The sequence below is a fragment of the Etheostoma cragini genome, chromosome 11, assembly GCF_013103735.1.
Source record: "Etheostoma cragini isolate CJK2018 chromosome 11, CSU_Ecrag_1.0, whole genome shotgun sequence".
NCBI classification, from domain to species: Eukaryota; Metazoa; Chordata; class Actinopteri; order Perciformes; family Percidae; genus Etheostoma; species Etheostoma cragini.
In genome coordinates this window covers 10,626,899-10,643,139 of record NC_048417.1, presented here as the reverse complement: position 1 = coordinate 10,643,139, position 16,241 = coordinate 10,626,899, and the positions used below count along the sequence as shown (strand labels likewise).

Here is a 16,241-nt window from a genome sequence, read left to right as displayed (position 1 = left end):
CCCCCCCCCCCATGTCACATCCGGAGCTCCGTAGAAAACAACATTCCTTGGGGAGAGAAAATGCATAAAACAAGATAAGAAGAGTCTAGAGCCATGGTGGCAGCTCTGTGAGGCTCTACTCGGACATAGCAGTGCTTTGACCTAAATGCTAATGTTAGCATGCTATCACGCCTCAAAGTGACAATGCTAACATGCTGATTAGGAGGAGGTATAGAGAGCCGAAGTCACTCCCTTCTACTTCTGGTATGAGACTTACTAAGTATAAGAAAATATGTGATTAGAAAAACTACACACTAGGCCTGCATGATTAATAGTTATAAAATAGTGATCTTGATTCACCCTGTTTACAATTTAATATTTAAATAACTTTGATTTATGTTTTTAAGACTTTGATTCTAATTTAATTTTACAAACCGACTGCATCAAACACTACTACATTCTCCTGTGAGTTTTAAACACAGACTTTATAATAATAGGTGTTAAAGTGCTCCAAGCGCTTCATCGTAGCCTTAATGTTTACAGGCTTGTGGTAATGCGCAATGTGTAATATTTGGTACTACCAGTTTGTTTTGTTTTGTAACGGTCAGACAAATCATCAGGGAAGATAAAAGTTACATGTGTTGTGGAACAGAGCTAAGCAAGCTAGCAAGTTGAGCATCAAGTGACGTAAATTGTGTGAGACAAGAGATGTAGTTCACTGAGCGATTTCACACAAAACTAAGTGGTCATATGACAAACCTAGGGCTAACTGCGACTTTCTTTGGTTGAAAAACTTATCTTTTAAATTTGGCTCAAATAAATCATATTTGTAATACATGGCTGAATTAAAATGGCATAAAAAAATAATTTGCCTTTCCCTGTCAATGTTGGGAGTAAGCCTAATGCATTACAAAAGTAACGCAATTAGAGTAAATATTCCTTTTGGCTGTAAGGCATTAATATAACACATTACTAACTAAATGTTGGTATTGTTATTATACTTGTTACAATCTAAGTAACTCATTTTATAACAGATTTTAACGCAATATTTAGTGGTGTTTTGTCAGGAATTAATGTTTACGCTTGCTACACGTAATATCATTGCATTTTATCGTAGAAAGTATACTTTTTATAGTAACTATACCTGTAGTGTAATGGCTTGAATGATGACCAAAAACGCTTGTCTTTTACTGTGAACGTTTCCTGTTCAACATGTTGCAGTTTTACAAACCACAAAGTGAGCAGTCGGACACATTTTGGATCTAGCGTCTCACGTTCATCTCAGTAAGCTAGCAAGAGTACACAACAGACAACTTCTGTGCAGGCTACTTCAAAATAAAATCACTTTAAAAGTTTCCTTTAAATAACATTTAAACATTAACAACTAAATAACATTTCTTATTCAAGTGCTTTAAACAAACATTTTACAAAAATGCCGTACTTCAAAACTGTAAGGTAAATTTAATTGAGTATTTTCATTCTTCTACTCGCCTATTGTACTTTTACTTATCTATTTTTATAGCTTTAATTACTTTGCATATTCATATCATTCATTCAAAATATTATGAATAATCTGTGATTTATTAAATGGGATAGAGAGGAGACTTCAGTGATCCGGTGGTGAAATTCACAAGCTAGCTGCAAAGTCAAACTTCCGCTGTTATTTTGGTGAAAGTAACTCAAAAGTAATGCAAAAGTAGTGTAACACATTACAAACTAGTAAACTATAATGTGTTACATTTTGGAAGTAACTTGTCCAACACTGCTCCCTGTTCACTACTGTTCATATTTTTTCGAAACATAGGTCCCATGAAGTCCACCAGAAGGGGCGTGACTTTTTCTCTCTATAGCTTACCATGTCCACCATCTTAGTATAGCGTGTTAGCATGCTAACCTTTGCTACTTAGTACTAAACTCAAAGTCCAGTTGAGGCTGATTGGAATGGGAACTTTTTTGTCATGCAGTGAGAATGGCTCTTCTTATTAAAAACAGTCAGTTTTCATCTGTTACGAAAACCGGCACACGTGACAGTACACCTACAGACAGAACCCCCCCCCCCCCCCCTTCAAACATAGCCTATACATTCACAGACCCTTAGAGAGAGACAGAAATACAGACAGACAGACACACACAAACAAACAATACGATCCCTCTTGGCAATCTATAACCCAATTCCTCTATGAACCCCAACCTCCTCTGATTCCGTTTTCTCATTCTGTCTTTTTGGCAATGGATTGGGACTTCATATATACACTTAACATTTTTTTTACCCAATCTGTTTTAATTTTACAGAGACACAAGCACTACCATTTCTCAACAAACAATGGACATGTTCTATATCACTCTGAGGAGAAATCCTTGTCGTTGTACCTGAAATAGTGTCTAGATAGATGGATGGATAGAGTTATGTGTGAGTGGAAGTAAAAGACAAAGCATCCTTCCTTGAGTCCCTAATTGATCTTATTAGATAACAGCTTTTCTTCCCTGGACCCCTGTAGTCAGTCAGTGATGACATTCTCTACCTTTGAACTGTATCGCTGGTCTCACCTCTGAGTCCACGGCTTCCTATCTATGTGAAAGAAGAACAGGTGTCCAGGAGGGAGAGAGGCCGCTAGGGCTACAGAGGGTTAAATGCTGGCTCTGACCCCCACTGATCACCCTGCTGAGTCTATAATGCCACCCATAGAATGAGGGCACTGGGAGACACACACGGCTCTGCATTGAGAATATAAACTAGACAAGACGTCTCTGGGTTGCAGGGGAAGAGGAGGAAAGAGATTTCAAAGAAAGTCTTCTGAGAGTTGCCATATGCTCAATAAGCCCTATAACGCCTGCGCTCTTTACCATAAACTGTTACCAAGATGATATTCACAGAATGAAGAGACACCTTAATCCTTTCCCTTTTTTTGACTACATTGAGTGTCTGCACAGGGTGTATTTCTACTCTATCCCAGCATTTGAAACAAGATCTATTGCTTATTTCAAAGTCACGGCGCTAGGGAGGTGGGTCTGGCTAGTCCACACAGCAATCCGGGATGGGAGAAAATCCTGCTCTCGTTCATAGCCATTTCTTTAAACCAATCACAATCGTCTAGGGCGGGGCTAAGCGCCGAGCGGAGTCACAGTGCCTTAGCAAAATAGACTCAGGAAGGAACATGTTTTGGTGGAACGTGTATGGTCAAAGGTTGTTTTACTCTCGCAACAAAAAACTCAGATTGGACAGATAGTCTAGCTAGGTGTCTGGGTTTGGCATACAGAGATCTGAGGAGCAGTTAACCATAGTCCTCATGAATCGACCAGAGTTTGAAATTATAACACAAAGAAAGCGGAAGGTAATGGACATCCTCCAAAAAGAGGGACATCTGGCAGAATTTCCGCGCAGAACCAGAGCAAACCCGGAAGTGGAACGTCGTAGATATTAACCTGCTTCCAACCAAGCAGTTATAGAAACGTAGTTATAGGAACAGTTCTACTAACTACTGACGGAAGCACGGCAACGGTGTTTACAGCATCGTCACTTAACTTTAGTGCCACATTCAACAACAAACCAGCATGGAGGATGCGATCAAAATGTTCCATTTGTGCCTTGCCGGGATCCTCCTAAAGGAGTTTGAACGACGGCGTTTAAAGACTAGGCTGGAGTACAGAGAAGCACAGAAGACAAAGGCTCCAGCGTAATATGATCTTTTGCATCAGTCCACTTTTTAATGTTCAAAATTCTGTCAATTTTCGTAGTAATTCAAGTAGTCAAGTAAATATTAAAGTAGTCAATTGTTTTGCTAAAAAAGACAGCATGGCTTCTACAGATGGCATGCTGCGGGGCCGTGACTTAAAAGCTGGACCAATCAACCTGGGTCAAAAGGAAAAAAAACCTGCCCTTAAGTAGGAGCTGAAAGAGTTACAATAACTGCGGTCAGAGGAACTTATTTTGGTCCAGTCGGAACACAAGAACAAAAGGATTCTATGGAAGTTATGTTCTTAGAACTGCAAAAATCCCTCTGGTCAGAAAGTTGTTCGCATCGTATGGGGCGGCCCCCTCCAATGGTTCACAAGATACTGTATACAGTATCTGTTGGGACAGGATAGGTTTATTGAGTGTAGGAAAGAAGAAAAACATGGTGCTTTTGTATTTGCTTCCATACGTTTGCGGGAATCTACGTACATTGTTTGGGTTTTTCTTTTTTAAGATTAGGGATATTTTAAGCCTTTATTTGACAGGACAGCTGAAGAGATGAAAGGGAGAGAGAGAGAGAGGGGGAATGACCTGCAGCAAAGGGCCCCAGGTCGAAGTTGAACCCGGGCCTGCTGCACCATGGAGTAAACTGCCATATATGGGCGCTTACTCTACCAAGTGAGCCACCTGCACACCCTGTTTAGGTTTTTCTAATAATCTAAAGTTTAGAGGGGAAATCTATCTATTTGGTGCTACCAACTCAAAGACATCTCAAACATGACAAGGAGCCCTACACACACACACAACTACACACTGCTTTTTGGTCGATTACGTTTTTTAACAATGTATTTTAGGTAATTAATGTATCACATACTTCTTTGAAAATCTTGATGTGTAAAAGAACCAGTAACTGTGGCTGTCAAAACAATATAGGGAAGTAAAAAGTACAATATTTCCCTATGAAATGTAGTGGACTACAAGTAGTAACATAAAACAAGTACGTCAAGATTTTACGTGCATTATTGAGGTACAGCTATTTTCCATCAATGGCATGCACACTATACTGTACTGTGTGCCAGTTCCTAACTTTAGTACAGTAAAGGAAGGAAACTAAGTACATTTACTCAAGTACTTTACTGTACTCAAGTACAAATTTGAGGTACTAGCATTTCATTTGAGTGTTTCCATTTGATACTACTTTGTACTTTTACTTTACTACATTTCAGAGGGAAATGTTCTACTTTTTACACTACATTTATTTGATATCTTTTGTTTCTTTGCAGATTCTGCTCAATAATACAAAATAATCAACAAATAAATTATGATGTATTATGGATTTATATAAAAGCTTTACATACCCAGCAGTATATAAAGTCATTAAAATTAGCACCACCCTTAACAGTTTCTTCAACACAGTGATGTACACATAAATGCATCAATAACTATAATCCAATGATAAAATGTTATTCTAAAATGGATTGTTCTGCATAATCATGTCCTATTACTTTTGGTAATGTAAGTATATTTTGATTCCGATACATTTGTAATTTTACTGAACACATGACTTTTACTCGTGACAGAGTATTAATGCACTGTGGCATTGCTACTTATACTCAAGTACAAGATCTTTTGAATACTATACAATGTTACTAGATGCTACTAATCACTAGACACACACACAATCTCTGTCAGAAAACAATGACAAAAAGGTCAGTGTGAATCAATCAATCAATCGCACACACACACACACACACACACACCAAAGCTATAATCATCGGAAATTACTCCATTACATGGGCAACTCTCTGATGAAGTAAGGAGACAAGCAGCGGTGAAATAATACACTCTTTCACGCTGTTGCAGGGTCACTAATATCCACTGTGGACTGGCAGTGATGAATGAGATTCCTGGGCTACATGGAGGTGTATTGAGCGCAAGGTAAGAGAGAAAAGGATGTTGAGAATAGAAGAAGGCAGTTGGGAGATTACCTAAAGGTTGCATGAATAGCTCCTCTGATAGTTATTTCAAACAAATGTATTGTTACACTGGTGGTTTGAATGTGGGGTCTTATTATTCTCATGGCAGATATCCAGACCCTCCAGTAAAGGGGGAGCATTATTTATGCAGACATTGTTTCACCAGGCAATCTTTTCATGATTTGCTTTACTATTATCTTTTCTTTGTGGTTGCAACAAAGCTGTTTTGTATATCCAATCAGCAACAATCAATAGTTTATCACTTGATTAATAAGAGGTAAATATATATACATACATACATACATATACATATACATAACTATAATAAGAATAGAAGTAAAAACAGTAATCTACATATAATACTTATAATAGCAATTAAAGACAAAGTTTCAAGGTAAAGTGATAATGCATTGTTATTTGTTTAATATCGTAAACAGCTACTTTTCATTGCAGCTCTGGAAAAAATAAATCAAACCACCTTCAGAAAGTGACTAATACACAGTAGCGTAAGATGATAAATTAAAGAAATGTATCATTAAAGGCCCAAATGTCAGTGCATAACAACGAAGACAGGACGTACTGTGTGAAGTGCTGCATATTTCAGACATGTGCCTGGCACACTTCTGTCTCTTTAAAGTATAGCTCTTCTCAATTTGACCTCATGGCTATTGTAAGGATGTGAGAGCACCTTCTCACATCTATAAATGGGTGTCTCATAATGAGTATGATGACACCAAGCAGAAATACTCCTCTGTTTCATCAGGGAACTCAATCTGAATTGTTCTATTCTTCCGCAAAAGATATACCTGTACTATAGGAATGGCCTGTGTTTAAAAGGAGTTAAATCACCATTGTGAAAAATCTCTGAAATTGATGTGGGAAAGTCAGCCTTTGAGCAGTAAAGGCAAATAAATAGATTTCTAAAGCCATGCTGGTCTGAAATGTTGCAGCTTACAAACTTATTGTAAAGGATCATTTTGGCATTGTGAGTGGAGAAAAAGGTCCTGTGTGTTAACCTGAAAGCCACCCAGCTACAAAGGTGCTGCTCGTTACAAGTGGAGCTCTACTCTAACCTTGAGGAAGGCCAAGAGCTACTATGCCTCTATGGGAAAAAAGAAACTGTTGGTTTGCTGTTATGATTACAGGGGCTGTAATGATGAGTTGACATCTGTACTGCAGGTATAACTGCACTTGTGATGCATGATGAGTGGTGGGAAAATTATTCAGACTCTAGTAGCAAGACAACAATGTAAACATATTCCTATTATCAGTCAAATGTACTTAAAGTATCAGTAGTCAAATAACTCTTTATGTGGAATATGGTCCTTTTCAGTGTTGTATTGTTACATTCATGGATTATTACTACTAATTCCTGTACATGAAAGCAGCATTTCAATGTTGTAGCTGGCCGAGTTGTACGCTGTTGGGTGGTTTCATCTTTAACAATGTATCGTTTTTCATAAGCCTATTATATTTTTTTGTCATATCTTATAAAAGTAAAGGACTGAAACCATCTATTTCTATTATTGCTTGTTTTTGACTAATTATTTGCTGTATAAAATGCACATCCCAAAAGTGTATTATTCTAAGATATTCAAAGATATTCTAAGACACAGAAATGCGCAACATCTGAGATTATTAGTATTATAGTATTCGGTGATTTTAAATAAACAAACAGGGGGACAAATAACATTTTAAAATGATCTATAAAAAGGCACACCAAAAGAGAAAACCCATTGCAAAGACCCTGAGGTTCCTGTGCTGATTATAAAATAAATGAGCAACCGTTATTGATAGATTTTGCTTTGCTGAATGAGCACCAGAGTGTGTTTTATTTTCATTACTGCAGTCTTTGCATGCAGGGAGGCTATGATGATTAATATTGCTTCTGCATGAGCCTTGAGTGATGGCGCTTAGGAAACAGAGAGACAAGGACAGGACATGAATTCTCCACTGCACGTCGACACTGGTTAACCATGCAGTCACACAGGTTGTGACAGAGAACAAATATAAATGGGATAATAGGACCGTCCAGTGCATTGTTGTCCAGATTTCCCCCTTCTTCTGTCATATACTGTATGTTGCACATATGTTGTAGTGACTGTTATGCACTTATATTGTAGGGTTTGGATTGTTAACTTATACAGTACACAAAATAAAATATATAGTTGTAAAGCACATGAAAAACGGAATGGAATGGCTAAAGTGGAAAAGTTGATATATTAATGAAGAGAATTAAAGATAACAAGTTTTAGGGATGAACAATGACACTTCCTCTTCTTTAGACACCATCACCTTATTGCTGTCAACAGCACTTTGAAGATCACTACACTAACAACACTTATAACATTTACTCCTGGTGGTACTTTGTCTATTTGTGTAATTTTGATGGTAATACTTATGTACAACCTTTGCTTGTAACAAAATATTTCTACGTGGTACTGTTACAACAGTTTTATTTAAGTAAAAGACCACATTACTTTGTCCACCAGTAGGCACAAGCAGAAAAGCAATGTCTGACCTAGGATAGAAAACATTTCTTTATACACTGTACTGTAATATGTTTAATACAAATTGTATTGGGTTTGACTCCAGCGGTAACCTCTAGTGCTGAAAAAACAAAGCCAATGCAGAACTGTCATAAATTGCAGTTTGAGTGGCCACTTGAGGCTGGCTCCAAAAGGGAGAAAATCCCAATAGACCCCCATGTTAAACTTAGGTTGTCATGGGGGGGTGAACTTAGCCTATAGCTAAATTCACCCCCCATGACAACCGTAAGGGGGTGGGCTGCCGTCAAAGGAAGCAGGTAGCCTATAGACCAGTGTTTCTTAAACTCTTTTCAATATTGTACCCACTTTGGAGTGCTTTTTTAAGCCAAGTACCCCCTGACCAGCGCAAAACATTTTTGGGTAGAAAAAAAAAGTATATATGAAGACGTCCAGCGCCAGCAGTAATAGATTCACTGAACAACAACCTTTTTTAAACAAAAACATGTAAATGCTACATTTAAAATGTTTAGAATCCATCATTTATATCATTCATTATCATAGTATAATTGTTTTAGGAATTATGCTGGACATATTAAAAAATTTGCTTTTTTGCAGATAGATACACATACCCCAATTTGAGAAACACTGCTTTAGACTGTAAGCTTCATTCAGCCGGCCTCAGCTCCATCCACACTCCAACTCTTTGCCCATTTTTGGATTATCCAACAATCAGGCGATGGAGCCACTGGGAGCCGCACACTATAAAACTTAATTTCTTCTTTAGAACCTATGTTTGACGTCCCAGTAACTACTTCCATTAATATCGCTGCTTTATTCTTGTATGATTTAGCATTTTCAAATGGCCAGAAACATTGCTATGAGAGCGGTGAGACTCCAACCAAAAGAGTAAAGTTGCGGCCCAGAGAGCTAAACAGTCAGCTGAAACTCACAAAAAAGCTACAGTATGTAAAGCCGAGTGGATTGTGTGACAATTCTCTATAGGTACTGTACATGAGTGACCCTTTTCACATTATTATTGATAAATTGATATCATAATAAATGTATAAATATTGGTTGTAGCTGCAATATAGCTCCTGACAAAGAGAGAAAAAGTATACAGAGGGCATCCATAACCAGTGGTGTCAACAACATGGAAATAGGAACTAGAAGAAGGGAGGACACAAGTTGAAATATCACTCAGCACATGCATGCCTCCATCATCCAGCTCTTACATCTTTCTTTCTCTAAATCCTTTCTTCTGTACACATCCTTCTTGTTCATTCAACAGTCCTCCCTCAGTGTCTCTCCATCTCGAGCGTTGCAGTCGTTTGTTTCTGGCTGTCTTTGATCATGAGCTGAGGAGGACAGTAATCTACTGGAAGCCAAGTGTTTATATCTAGGACAGCTGAAAATTAGGTCACACGTGTTTTCTGCTGCCCTAGGCCCACATGGGCGCTACCTCAAAGTTTCCTCATGATTGTCTCTCTCTAGAGTGCCCAAGTTTGTCAACAATGACTCGGCAGAATGGATGCAAATGCCTGGCCAAGTAGCAAGGTGAGAGCACAATAAAAGACAGATGTCTTGCATAATGCTCTGTGCTTTCATGCCATTTAAATCAATGGCGTGGCAGCAGGCCAACTGCAAAGGAGATTACAGTGATTTACAGAGTAACTACACCCTCAAATTCTGCAACAACCCTCTATTCCGACACGTTTAAAATGCAAAAGAGGAGTTATGAAGCAAGAACTGTCTGTAGAGAGAGTGAAATGTCGCAACAACTTTCGGATGGATTGTTATGGAATTTGGTACACACATCCATAATCCCATCAGGATGAATTGTAATAACTGTGGTGACCCCTTGACCTATAATCTATTGCCATCATACTTTAGTTTGACTAAATAACTGTAAAACTAATGAAATTAATTCCCATCAGCCATACTTGTACTTTGTGTATAGTGCTAATTGGTTAATTTTAGCATACTAACATGGTAAACTTAGATGGTGAACAGTATACCTCCTCAACATCATCATGTTAGTACTGTCATTGTGGACATGTAAGCATGCTCAAGTTTATATATCTTAAAGTACTGCTGTGACTAAGTAAAGCCTCATAGAGATGCTAGCATGGCAGAATCCCAGTTGTGTTTAAATAAAAACTTCACAGTGACTCAAACTAAACTATGTCTCACATTAAAAAGACACTAAATAGAAGACATAATTGTGATAATAGTGTGTAGGGTGTCCTTGAGGTATAAATGCATGGGAATGATTTGATTGAAAGTAAGCAGAGCACCGGCAATTGCTGCCACCCTCAATGATTACATTTAACTCTGCTCAGGACATCTAGGGAGAAGATGTCATGGATTTTAAGTGGTAAAAAAGTTTGTCTCCAATTTGATAATCTAACTAAAGAGACTAAAATAGTTGTTGGTACAATAACACTGTTGGGGTAGATACAAACACTCTCATAACAAAACGGCACTATGAAAAGAAATCCCATTTGCAATGATGGATCATCCAGCAAAGTAAAGCAGGAAATTATGGAAAGGAAAGGGGCAAAATTATTGTCACAAAAGGTTCTTCAGTTTATATTGGTTTATATTTTATCCTATAAAGTGCAGACCTATGAGTGTGATTGTAGCCTTCCGGCTGGCCATTTTGATGCTATATAGTTCCCCTGCTCTAGTGGCTGACAATTTCCCCTAAAAGTACCAAAAATACTCCCATAAATAAAAGAAATTAAAGACTTTCATCAAAGACCACACTTACATTGCCATTACCTTCTCTACATGTTTTATCACGTTTATTAAAATAGTGCTTTGTAATGTGCCTGCAGACACAAACCAGCAGGATGCCTTGTTGGCATTTTTGAAAAAGGTAATGCCTCTGCTGATCAGTAAGATGCAGAGACACAGGGAGGCTTGGAAGGAGTGAAATGTAGCACTTTTGTAGAGCAAAGTTATAATGCCATAACAAAAAATGTTTCTGTCTGTACAATTACACATAATGCTGCCGTGTCTTCACTTCATCAGGCCGACCACTAACAGAGAGCAGCACAGACTGCACGGTGATGTCAGAGAGGACGGAGCCACGTGTGCTCCTGCAGATGTGCTGGTAATTATGGGTGGATGAATGGTGATGTTTTAAGAGGAGATCAGGGGCAATTACAGTGATTTAAAGCAATTCAGCCAGGCCCTGAACACACACCTTCTAATTACCAGGCGAGATCTCAGATCACACAGTGAGCACGGCAGATTTGGCATGTTTGCATATTCAAACAAAGGCTTCTGTATGATGTTTATCGTTCAACATTTAAAGGTCTTGATTCTGCTTGTGCCTTGATTGTGCATTTGGTCTGTGATGCGTTTGCTTGGGCTTGTGTTATTGTCGCTGTTAATGACTTTGAAAGAACTTGGTGATATATTTAGCTGCTAATCATACAAAATTTATCTAAATTCATTTGGAAATTTTGTTGCATTGCAATCGCTTGCGGGAATGCATTAGATAGGAGTGTGTGTGAGGGGGAATCCACAAGGGGCCAAAACAGGAATATAATTTCATTTGACTGCCACACTCATCAAGCCCAAATGAAGATTAATGAACACATGATGGAGGATTGAAAATAATAATATTCCTTTTGTCTTTTGGGTTCTAATTTGTTTGAGAACATGCTGTCACGCTACAGAGGGCTTATTGGCATTTGCTAACGGACTGCTCGTTGCAATGGAGATGAGGAGGGGGGCATCTGCATACACTAAGGCCACAAGTATAAGTGCTATTCGAGGCGGTTGTGATGAAGAGAAACCTGAAAATTCCAGTGTGTGAGCAGGACGGAGTTGGTGTATGAGGAGAGGGTGGCAAATTCTCTAAATAACTTGTTCATTGATCGCAGCAAGTAGATGCAGTATTGATAGTGTTGTTCGCCCAAAGGACCCCAAACCACTAATAATTAATTGCAATAGAATAAGGAGGCAGGGCGTCCATACTGCATTGCAGCTCTACACAGTAGGAGATATAGCATATACTGATCCATGTCCAACCCTGTCTTCTTTATCATTCTAAAAGCTAATACACGATGAGAGAGTAATGCTGCTCCAATTACATTTTTTTCATTAAGAGAATGAGGAAGCGTTTTTAATTAACATCTCAGCCCAAATGCTATTACTTGTCATATCTGGAAAATGTTTTCACAACCCATTTAATTTGTTTTCCATCATAATAGCTTGGAGCATGCAAATCATGAAACAAATCTCTATGGCTATCTAAGCACACAATACTTGTTTAAGGTTAATGGATGATTGTGAAAAAAGTCAAAAGTCACTTGAAGCAGAAGAGTACTGTCCACTGGCGTACAAAGTGGACTTCTGCATCAAAGATGTGTGAGCTGTGTGCATCTCTGACATTTAATGAGACTTTCACATTATGCTGGTTTATTTTACTAACACATTAGCTTGCTTCACAACAAGCTAGTCTACTCTATATGTAACGTGCTAGCTTAACTGCTCCTGCCTGCTAAAACTGTTCCTAACTCTAATAATCTGTGTGCATTTTAAAAATAGCTTAATAAAATTTAATGGTTAATTATAGGCATATAAAGAATATGTGCATGTCATGGAGTAATTTCTTTGTATGTGTTTGTTCTTGTTATAATAATAATAATAATAATAATAATAATAATAATAGGTTGGTGCCTTGCCAAGAGCACTTTGCAAGCTACTGGTCTATAATCTGTACTTTGGTCCATACGGGGAGATGAGCAACCCTCCAGTTCCCAACCCAACTTCCTATAGACTGAACTACTTCAACCCCAATATATAGCACTTATCAAAATCCGCAATTACAAGGTGCCTAACAAAGAGCAGGTCTAAGGCAATACAATAATTAAAGTAAAAACTGTGAAAAATCTAGATCAAAATAATATTATAAATAATAATAAGTAATATATTATAGACCACACATCCTTCAACTGTGTTCTGACCGACACCCCAAGGTAACCAGCTAAGACCTATTCTACCTATTACACATAATAGGAGCAGAAATGAAGTTGCCCTCAAAACGTATGTGAATTAAGTTGTATCAGCATCATTTCCAGTAGTAATGTTTGCATGTTGACACACATCCAAACAGTCAACTCTTGTGTTTAAAAACAACTTTTTTGACTGAACAAAAGGCCTACTGTATTAAAAATCAACACACAAGCTTCATGTTAGAATCAGATTCTCAGTTATATTTACAACATGAAGATTCAGTTTCCATAGACTCAAGTCCGCAGATGAGTTCCACAGCAGAGTGTACAGCTTTGCTTGTTCTGCACTCACACAGAGTGATAGGTGATCTATACCGTTGATAGAGATCACATTGGAATGGACTATTTGCTTCAGCATTATACTCCCAAACTTGCCTTTGTGAGTGAGCGTGAGCATGTGTGTGTGTGCGTGTGTGTGAGTGTGTGTGTGTGTGTGTGGAGACGCAGAGATCAAATAAACTAATCAGTCAATGATACAAGATAATTACCTCACATTACTCTATTAACAATGCAAGTGAATCATTAGATAAACCTCTCCATACAATCCCTCCTTAGGCAAAGTAATGCCCTTTTTGAGAAGATCAACCTGAGAACCGGAAGCCGGCTTAGGGTCATTCACAAAGATAATGTTCTGTATACTGGACCACAATCATGGTCTCTCTCCTCTTATTTGTTATGAGCGAGTGACAATCAGTGTTTGTAAGCAGCACAACTCAATAATGCCATGCTTGTGCGCATGAGTTATTAATACCAGCTCTGTACGGCTGACACTGCAGCTGCACAATGTGTTGTTCCTGAGCAACGTTGTCCAAATTGAAAGCACGGCACCGATTGAGTTTTATGAGTTCCGTCACAGTCAGGCCCAGGAAATCACGTCCAATCCGTGACTCAGATAAAATATCCGACTCGAAAGGAGAGAGATGACATGACCTATTTTTTCCTGAGTCATAATGCATCCACTCTAATACCTACCGTCTGTCCTTCATCTCATCTGTCACTTCACCTTCACTGTGTGTTTACAAAATGCATGCCTAACTTAATTACTACTTTATTAACTCCTCAGTGTAAAAAGAGTTGGGTGGGGAGACAGCGCAGTGTGCAGAGCTGTTCTCAGCGGAGCGTCTCTCACTGTTTTGTTCATCCAATCCCATCTAAAATTTTGCACAGGTGTGTTTATGCACAAACAGTAAGACTTCTGCGGCTGCCTTACTCAGCGCTGGGGGTAACGTGTGGACCCTCTGGGTAATTTCTGATCCCTTAGACAGAAACAGAAGGTGAGGGAAAGAGAAGCAAGAATGAGACATAAAGATGGTGAAGGGGAAGGTTATGTAAGAAATGCAGGAAAGTCAGATGTTGACATATCATGGACCATGCACTTTGGAATTTCAGCTCTGTTGTAAAGAAGACCCATTGCCTAAAGAGCACAATGACTTGAATTAAAAAAAAAAAAAAAAAAGTGTCTATTTTGGAGTTCAGGATTCTGGAGGAGATAGAGAGAAAGAAGAGGATGAAGGTGAGAGAGCATGTCAACAAACCAGGCATTATGTCTAGATTTGAATTTACAATAGGATTGCATCAAATGATTTCTGTGCCAAAAAATCAGCATCAGAACATATGGATTTGAGCTTAGATGTGCAATGAGTGCAGCTTTAGGAATCTGATGATGAAATTGAGAATAGCGCAGCAGCTCTCACATAAATGCAGTGCAGAGCAAGTAGTCTGCCTACAGTTTGATATATTTAATGACCAACTAATAGTATCTCTGGTGACAGCAAATTGCACTCCGGAAGCCCTGTCCTTCAATTGAAGCTGTCCAAGACACATACCCTCCAACTTTGAACAAAACCCGGATGATTCCTGAATGAAGGCTAACCAGTGACTAGCTAAAGCCAGTTAAGAACAAGCAACATGTTAATCAGACAACTTTGGATGTGATAACTGATGGACTTAGAGCGAGAGCTGTGTGCTACAGTAAACTGGTACTATACTGTTCTCTTAGAGCGACCTCTATAACGAGCAGATGCAGGTTATGATAACCATGTTCTACTGTTAATGTAGTGCCATGGACACTTGGCATTGTATGGTCAATGTTAAGCTCTGTAAAAAAAATGATGTGCAAATGTGTCCGTTCTGGGATTTTCAACTATCTACATGCTCCCATGTGTTCTAGCATTGAGGATGCCTGGTTTACGGCAAGGGTTAAACTCCTGGTATGGAATTAATATTTACTGCATTTCTAGGCCTCACTGAGAAAATATAATCTTGTCAGAATTTATTTAAATTATGTAACCTTTACTTGTACAGCTTTCATGGCAAGTTGCTTCCACACTTCATAAGTATATGCTCATGTAACCTTAGTACTGGTGACACTTAATCTGATTACAACAAGTTGTAAATGCTTTTCGTTCACATTGTGCTCCATTGTGTTAACAGTATGTGTACTGTGTGTGCACATCTTTAAATCTTTAACATAAGTGGCCCTGTTTTCAGCCCAAAGAGAATTACTGCATGCTCTGAGTTATAGTTAAAAGGCCTTTCAATATCAGGAACAGAACTGAGACGGACATGAAAATGTGTGATGAGCCACCTTCCGTGAACCAACACACTTCCCTAACCAAGAGCTACTGCCACACACCATCACAACTAATGTTTCTGTAGACGTTCACACCTCAGGACTGATGATCTGTGTGATAAACCTGAGGCAGAACAACAACATACATCAAACCCAGTAGCTTTGTCAGTAACAAGATATTGATTTGGATCTGGGCCCAATAGAATGATGATATGTGTCAGCTTGGTTTGGCCAGCTGACAACAGTGATTTTTTTTCTTTTTACTCCTCTCTTGCACTCTCTTTAGTCCCAACCATGCCAGATATCCCGTCTGTCTTCTCTCATCCATGTCAAAATGTCTCTTCCGGTGTGAAGGGAGACCCAAGAGAGTGGCAGGGGCATTTGAGACGTGGCACGGAGATAAGGGTTATAGTGCTCAACAGACAGAGTCTGTCTCCAAACCCCTCGGCCAGATGGCCACTGTCTGCCCGGGAAATGACCAATTCCCCCGGACCACACATGCAAATTCTCTCACACACACACACA

The 16,241-nt window shown here is 38.7% G+C and overlaps 1 long non-coding RNA gene across 1 annotated transcript in view; it reads left to right on the top strand.

The window, feature by feature from the left end:
• Positions 1 to 1,114, top strand: part of LOC117952832 — a 12,510-nt gene extending 11,396 nt beyond the window's left edge. Inside the window, exon 3 of the long non-coding RNA XR_004658515.1 lies at positions 1,101 to 1,114. This is a non-coding gene — a long non-coding RNA (uncharacterized LOC117952832). The remainder of the gene's footprint in view (positions 1 to 1,100) is intronic.
• Positions 1,115 to 16,241: the final 15,127 nt, after the last annotated feature.